The sequence below is a fragment of the Pongo pygmaeus genome, chromosome 15 (assembly GCF_028885625.2).
Source record: "Pongo pygmaeus isolate AG05252 chromosome 15, NHGRI_mPonPyg2-v2.0_pri, whole genome shotgun sequence".
NCBI lineage: Eukaryota > Metazoa > Chordata > Mammalia > Primates > Hominidae > Pongo > Pongo pygmaeus.
In genome coordinates this window covers 58,909,454-58,917,197 of record NC_072388.2, presented here as the reverse complement: position 1 = coordinate 58,917,197, position 7,744 = coordinate 58,909,454, and the positions used below count along the sequence as shown (strand labels likewise).

Here is a 7,744-nt window from a genome sequence, read left to right as displayed (position 1 = left end):
TACCTAGTCAAGCTGTCTTAAATATGCTCAAAGAGCTAAAGGAAACCATGGACAAAGTGTGAGAGAAAATCAGGAAAATGATAAATGAATAGAAAATATCAATAAAATATAGAAATTATAAAAAGAAACCAGACAGAAATTCTAGACCTGAAAAGTAGAGTAACTGAAATAAAAATTTCTCTAGAGAATTTTAACAGCGTATTTGAGCAGGATGATAGAAATAATTAGCAAACATAAAGATAGGTCCTTTGAAATTATTCAGTCAAGGAATGCAGAAAAACAAACAGTGCCTGAGAGACCTATGGGATGCCATTAAGCAAAGCAAATACACATATTGGGAATCCCAGAAGGAGAGGAGAGGACAAAGTGGTCAGAAAAAATATTTGAACAAATAATGGCTTAAAATTTCCTGAATTTGATTTTTAAAAATTAAAACATGAACCTAAGCATTTAAGGAGCTCAATTAACTCCAAGAAGGATAAATGCAAAAAGAATCATGCCAGGACACATAATCAAATTATCAAAAGACAAAGATGGAGAAGCAACTCATCAGGTACAAGTGATCTTTGATAAGACTGATGGCAGGTTCCTCATTAGAAATCATGAAGGCCAGAAAGTAGTGGGGTAATATTTTTAATTTTTAAAATTATCTTGTTGTTGTTTCTGTTTTGTCTTTTACAAGACGAAAATTTAATAAAAAATGGGTCAGTGGGTATGTGTAATCCACAGGGCTATATAGTTACATGGGATTGTAATAGGAATTTAACATAGAATAGATGCTGGAGTAAATGTTACATATTATCATCATCTGACTTGTCTTCTTCACTCAAGGATTCTTTAGCATATTTATCTGCTTATTCTCTTATATCTTTTGAAACAATTTCATGTCTTCCTTTAGTTAAACCACTAACCCAGCTGAGTTTGTAAGCTTTATCCTTAACGTCATCATGTACTATGTAAATTACTTGAGCAACTTCTTTAACAGTATCATAGCAGGTCATTTCTTTCATCTGAAGCTTTTCTATTTCTGTTTTACAGCTTGCCTGGCTTTGCCAGTGGCACAGGCCCAATAACCATATAAAACACCTGATGAGTCAATCATGGAAAATTGTGCACTGTCATTCATACTGTAAGACCCTAACACGAAACTGAAGGCAAAAGATCTAACAGCACTGTAGAGTGTATATGCATGTACATACATGTCCACTCTGTTTGCAAGATGTTTTAGTGGAGGGTTATAGCCAAAGTCAGATTTAAAGTTGGAAACTTCTTCTCTTGCTATGTCTGCTAAAGAACAAGCATCTGCCAACAAACCTGCTGCCAGCATTCCAACATTCTGATCCAATGTGCTGATCAACATTAATAAGTCGTTTGTTGGAAACTCTTTCATAAAGTTTAGAAAGCACTAATTTTTTTAGACCCCAAAGACAATGCTATGTTTATGTATGATTTCAATAACTATACTATTTCCCACAGCCTTCATAGCCCCATTTATATTTCTTATAGATGAAACAAATATGACAAATTGCTAATAGTTAGTGGGTATATGGATGATCATGTACTATTCTTTTAACTTTTGTACATTTGGAAACTTCTGTAATAAAAAATTGAGGGTAAAAGAAACAGAACATTCTTCACCTAAAGATTCTGCCTACCTATCTATTTATGAAAAACTTCAGCAAACATAATCCTAAATCAGAAAAATTTTAAGCACTCCTAATAAAGTTAGGGACTAGGCAATGTCACCCATTTTATCACTTCAAGTCAACACTGTATTAGAAATTTCTGACAGTGCAAAAAAAAAAAAAAAAGAAATCAAGACATAAGAATTGGAAAAAGAAATTAGACTATCATTATATTATAAATAATAGGTTTAATTACATAGAAAACATATAGAATTTAAAAATAGGATAATTTAGCACAGTGCCTTGTTATAGAAGCAATTTATAATAATTAATTTCATATTCATATACCAGCAGCAAGTAACTAGAAAACACAATTTAAAAGAACACAAAATTTGAAATAGCATGAAGTAATACGGAGTATAAAGGAACAAATACAGCCATGTGTTGCTTAATGATGGGAATACATTCTGAGAAATTGGTTGTTAGGTGATACTGTCATTATATGAACATTATAGAGTGTACTTAAACAAACCTAGATGGTATAGCTTACTACACACCTAGGATAGATACTATACCCTAGGCTACAAACCTGTATAGCATGTTACTATACTGAATATGTAGTCAATTAAAACACAATGGTAAGTATTTGCATATCTAAACATATCTAAATATACTCTTAATTTGGCAATTTTACCCTTAGGAATTCATCTCATATAAATAACAGCATCAGTATATAAGGAACACACATACACACGGATATAAACCATTGGTTGTAGTTATTTAATACAAAAAGGAAACAGTTTTAATGCCCATCAGTAATGGATATGATTGAATAATTGTGGTATATCTATTCAATGGAATAGTAGACAGTGATTAAAAAGAAAGTATCAAATCTACTAAATCTATCTGAAGGGATGTTCATGATATTGGTAAACTGGAAAAGCAAGTCTCAGTGTGAAGTGTACAATACAATACTGTTTTTATAAGTTCAACCAAAAAGCCATAGGGATATTGCTGATATTTGATCATTTCTAAATGAAATGAGAATGGAAAGTTCATAAAATTAATTATAATATTTGGGAATGTTTATATGAGAAAGGGAATGTTGTAGGAAGCCTCATCCCAGGCTCTGAGCTATGGTTAGCCTACTGTGGTAGGTGAGAGTTCACACAGGGAAGATCATCTACTTTTCCTTATGCCTTCCTGCATCATTTATTTACGTGGATTGCAATAAACTTTTGCTATTTTTGAAATTTTAAAAAAATCTATTAATGTTAATTTATAAAAATGAAAAAGTTTTTTATTTGAAATCTTATTTTCATCATTTCAAAGCAAGTGTTTCATTATACTGGCAACTGACTTCTGAAAAGGTAAGTTTCAGAATGTAATATGCACTTCCTAATTTAATGCCTAATGGATAACTAAATGAATAAATGAATGATAGCATTTTGATACCTTCCTCCCCGACATGCATACTTCACAGCATTATTTTAATCTAATCATTAAAGTAAAAGGCCTATTCACGAGAATGTAAGTTCCATGAGGGAAGGAATTTTTGTCTGTTCTATCCATTGTTGAATTTACAGCTCTTAAGCTGGTATATAGTGAGTGCAATTGTTTTTAAATGAATAAATGAATGCTTTGGTAGGGAGTGAAAAGGAAGATGAAAATTCTCCAGTAGTTTGTGTGATTCTGTGAGATGGCAGACAATGGTGATGATGGTTTTGTATCAACTTGGGTGAGATAAGGAAATTGGTACTTTTACAATATGGTACCAAATTTTCTGTACCTAATCAACAAAAGAGAATAATATTTTTCTTTTCCTATTTGAATTAGATTTCTCTTTAATTACTCATCACTGTTGATTAATATAACAGGTCACTGATACTCTAAAGAAATACAACACACCAGTTGCTGCTCCCTTTGGCAAAGTTCAGGGGTTTTATTTGTTTGTTGGGGACAGGATGTTGCTCTGTCACTCAGGCTGGAGTGCAGTTGCCCCATCAAGGCTCACTGCAACCTTGATCTCCTGGGCTCAAGTGATCCTCCCGCCTTAGCCTTCTGAGTAGCTGGGACTACAGTTGCATGTCATCACACCTGCCTAATTTTTTACTGTTTTGTAGAGACAGTGTCTCACCATATTGCCCAGGCTGGTCTCTAACCCCTGGGTTCAAGTGATACTCTCACCTTGGCCTCCTAAAGTGCTGGGATTACAGGTGTGGGCCACCATGTTCTGTGAAAGTTTAGGTTTCATTCCAAATATTTTGAGTAGGTAACTGACTTAGGCTTTTAAAAGAGAACTCTAGCTATTGAGTAGAAAATAGACATGGGGGAGGAGGAGCGGAGAGTGACAGTCATGGGCCCAGTGAGGAGGCCATGGCAGTGATTCAGTGGAGAGGTGATGTTAGCTTGGACCAGGATAATAAGAATGAATGGGGTAAGAAATGGCAGGATTTGGGATGTAGTCAACTAGAAGAGAAGCACATTTAGAGCTAGAAATAGTAACTGGCTTATTTGACTGTTTCAATCTACAGGGGTATACATTTGAAACAGTTTCATTTTATTCTAATTACTACTAAATCTTCTTTTCTTGTCCCTTTACAGTATTTCTGACAGGTGGCACAGTTATCTGATCATGTTCAAGCATTATAATGCCTGATCTAGCCTATTCCAATTTAAAACTTTATCTCAATTTTAATTTCATGTTCATCTTTTCTCCACCCCCTGCCCACACATGCTCACTCCCCATCTCCCGTTGCTACCCATGCAGGCCAATTTTGGAATGGGAGAGGGGAGATGAAAAGGGACAAGTCACTTTTTTAATTCTTTTTGAGACAAAGTCTCACTTTGTCACCCAGGCTGGAGTGCAATGGCATGATCATAATTCCCTGCAGCTTCTATCTCCTGGGCTGAAGCCGTCTTCATGCCTCCCCAATGTCTGGGACTACAGGCACACGCCACCTCACCGGGCTAATTTTTAATTTTTTTGTAGGGACGGGGACTTGCCATGTTGCCCAGGCTGGTTTCAAACTCCTGGGCTCAAGCAATCCTCCCACCTTGGCTTCCCAAAGTGCTGGGATTGCAAACGTGAACCGCCGCATCCGGCCTTCACTTTCATTTAAGTGCTTGTGCAATTGCAAACCTCTCCACTTTGTTGATGCCTTCTGTGCAGCAGACTTCCAAGTTCTTGGGTCTTTTGAGTGGTCATATGGAGGCTCTCAGAACAATTCCAAGGAGACTTCCCTCTGCCTAGTTTTCTGCCAGGGGAGATCTGATTCCAATCCAATCTCTTCTAATCTCTCAGCTCCATCCCCATGGTCTTACTGTTGGGTTCCCTTTGACATGCTGCCAGTCCTCTGATGTGGTGACATAAGTCTTGTTACCTCCCATCACTTGGGCCTCAGGAAATTCTAGAGTACTTGCCACACCCAGTAATGGTCTTACAGGCAGCCCCACTGTGGTCCCTCTGTCTGCTTTGCCATCTCACTTCTCACTTCTCTTTTCCCTGCTTAAGTCTGCTGCCTAAGCAAAAGCTAACAGCTGTCTCTCTTCTCACCAGTCTCCCTTCTTTCGGGTGTCCCAGTTCCTGTGAGCTTCCCTGCACTTGTCTTAGAGGAGGGAACACTCACTTTCCCTTTGCATGAGGAAGGAGGAAAAAGCCATGGCCCTTCCCCGAGGCTGTTGACTCACTGCCTCATTTCCCACAACTCTCTCTGACATCTCCTTCCAGGACAGGTTAAAAATGGGAGAGGGAATCATTGGGGTCATGTTTAGGAGTGTCAGGACAGGTTCTTTTCCTATGAATAAGCCCAAGGAGGTGTCTGGCTCTTTTTAGAATATGGATTGTGCAAGATTTATCTTTTTTCTCAGAGCTGGATTCTAGTGGCCAATTCTGAGGCCACAAGAAAATTTCTACTCAACATCCTATTAGGGATGATTCTGAGGTTTGGGGGCTGAACAAATAGAGCATCATTTACTAAGATGAGAGAACACTGCAGGTAGCAACAGTTTAGAGGCAGGAATCATGAGTTCTGTTTTAGATATTTTAAGATTGAGATGAGGATTAGGCAACTAGTTAGGATGTGAGTTTGGACCTGACAGGAGAGGTCAGTGCCAGAAACACACTTTTGCGACTCGTGAGAGTACAGAGAACACCAGCATATATGAATAGACAGAGGAGAAAAGGAAGGTCAAAGACTGTCCTGGGGTACTCCAAATTCAAAGGCTAGGAAAAGGAAAAAGAGAACCCAGCAATGGAGACTGAGAAGGAACTAGCACCTATGAGCTAATGAAGTAGCATCACTGTCTGGGGTACACACCTGGGGTTTGTTTTCTCACTCCAAGGAAATCAAGGACACCAACACAAGAAGTCAGTTTAGGAGCGGAGGTTTAACAGGCAAAAGAAAGAGAAAGAACAGCTCTGCCTCTCGCGAGAGAGAGGGGCACCAAAATCAGACTTCCAGCCCACAGCTGAGTGCACCGGATTTTATAGACAGGCTTAAGGAGGCAGTGTCTGATTTACATAGGGCCCACAGATTGGTTGGACCAGATGTGACATTTACATAACACGTGGGGAAGCTGGCTTCCCCACCCTAATCTTACTATGCAAATGGGTCTTCGCCTGGCCAGTGTCATGTTTTTTCCTCCTTACTGCACACGTGGTTTGTCAAAAAGAAGGGAAGATGGGGCCGTCATTTTGATCATTCCTAGTCCCAAGTCACCTTTTCCTATTGACCCAGCTGCTGGCATTCACCCATGCAGGCTTCCAGCTTGCTTGTCTCTGTCTGCATCTTGATTTTACAGGCTGCTCTTTGTTAGAAAAGAAAATGATTTCGGGACTGCTTTTCATTAAAAGGAAAACCTTACCCTATCTGCCTAAATAATTTCTTTTTAACTTCTATATCAGTAAGAGGGAAATCACTGGAAACCAAGTTAAAAAAAAAAAAGGGTTTGAAAAATAAGGAAATGACCAGCTGTGTTGAATGCTGTTGAGAGGTTGAGTAAGATGAAGACTGACCACTGATCATTTAATATGTCAAGATGGGGATCACTGGTGACAATAAGAAGAGTGGTTTCAGTGGAATAGTGGGGACAAAAGCCTGACTGGCATAAGTTGAAGAGAGAATGAAGATGATGAAGTGGAAACACTGCACATAGATAACTCTTGAATTTTGATTTAAAGGGGTGCAGAGAAAAATGAAACAATAACTGGAGGAGAATGTGGGGGATCAAAGAAACGTTTTTTCTTTAAGATGGAACATATTGTGCATGTTTTATGCTGATGCAAATTTACAGAGGAAAAAATTTATGATGGAGGAGAGAGAGAAAATAACATAAGTCAAATTGCAATTATAATTAAGGTCAAAATTATAATAAAGTCATAATTATGATGATCTTTATAACATAAAAGTAAAAAGCACTATATCGTGTAGGACTCTTGGTTGCAAGTGACAGAAATTCAATTCAAACTAGTTGAAAAAAAACTAGTTGAGTTAAAAAAAGGAAAGAAGTTGTTGACACAAATATCAATGGGAAGAATACCGAATGGGTCATAGAACTAGGGGAGAAGCCTCAAAAACTAGGGATTTAACAGTGACCAAGCTCTCCTCATTCATCTTTCATGTCTGTTTCTGCTTTTCTTTGCATGTTGTTCTCATTCTTCCATAGTTCAAATGTGCCTCTTCCACCTGGTCAGTGAGTTTGGTCACATTTTCCCAAAGCAACAGAAAATCTCCCCCAACAGCACTAGCCAGTGGGTCCTTGGAGGGATGCTGAGTGGTTGGCTGGGCTCATGTGTCCGTCCCAGAACTCATCAGTTAGACTGGAGGGATGAGCATTCTTTGGCCAGGTGTTGGTCACATATGCAGCCACTGGCTGACTAGTGCTTACACACTATTCTTCCCTTATATTTTTTAAAGTGCCCCTTACTGACAAAATGCAACTCTTCTGTATATAATCCATGCATTGCTTCCCAAAGAAAGACTACCCAAAGTCACTGGCATTCACCTTCAAGTCTGGTACCTCTTGATGTATATTCCTTTGGTGCAGATGTGGTCCAAATATATTTAAATATATTAAATAATACATGTAAGAACCTCCAACACACACAATATCCAATG

At 38.1% G+C, this 7,744-nt stretch overlaps 1 pseudogene; it reads right to left on the bottom strand.

Annotated features, from left to right (window-relative positions):
• Window positions 1-791: 791 nt before the first annotated feature.
• LOC129013025 (proteasome subunit alpha type-3-like) lies at window positions 792-1,426 on the bottom strand (annotated as a pseudogene).
• Window positions 1,427-7,744: the final 6,318 nt, after the last annotated feature.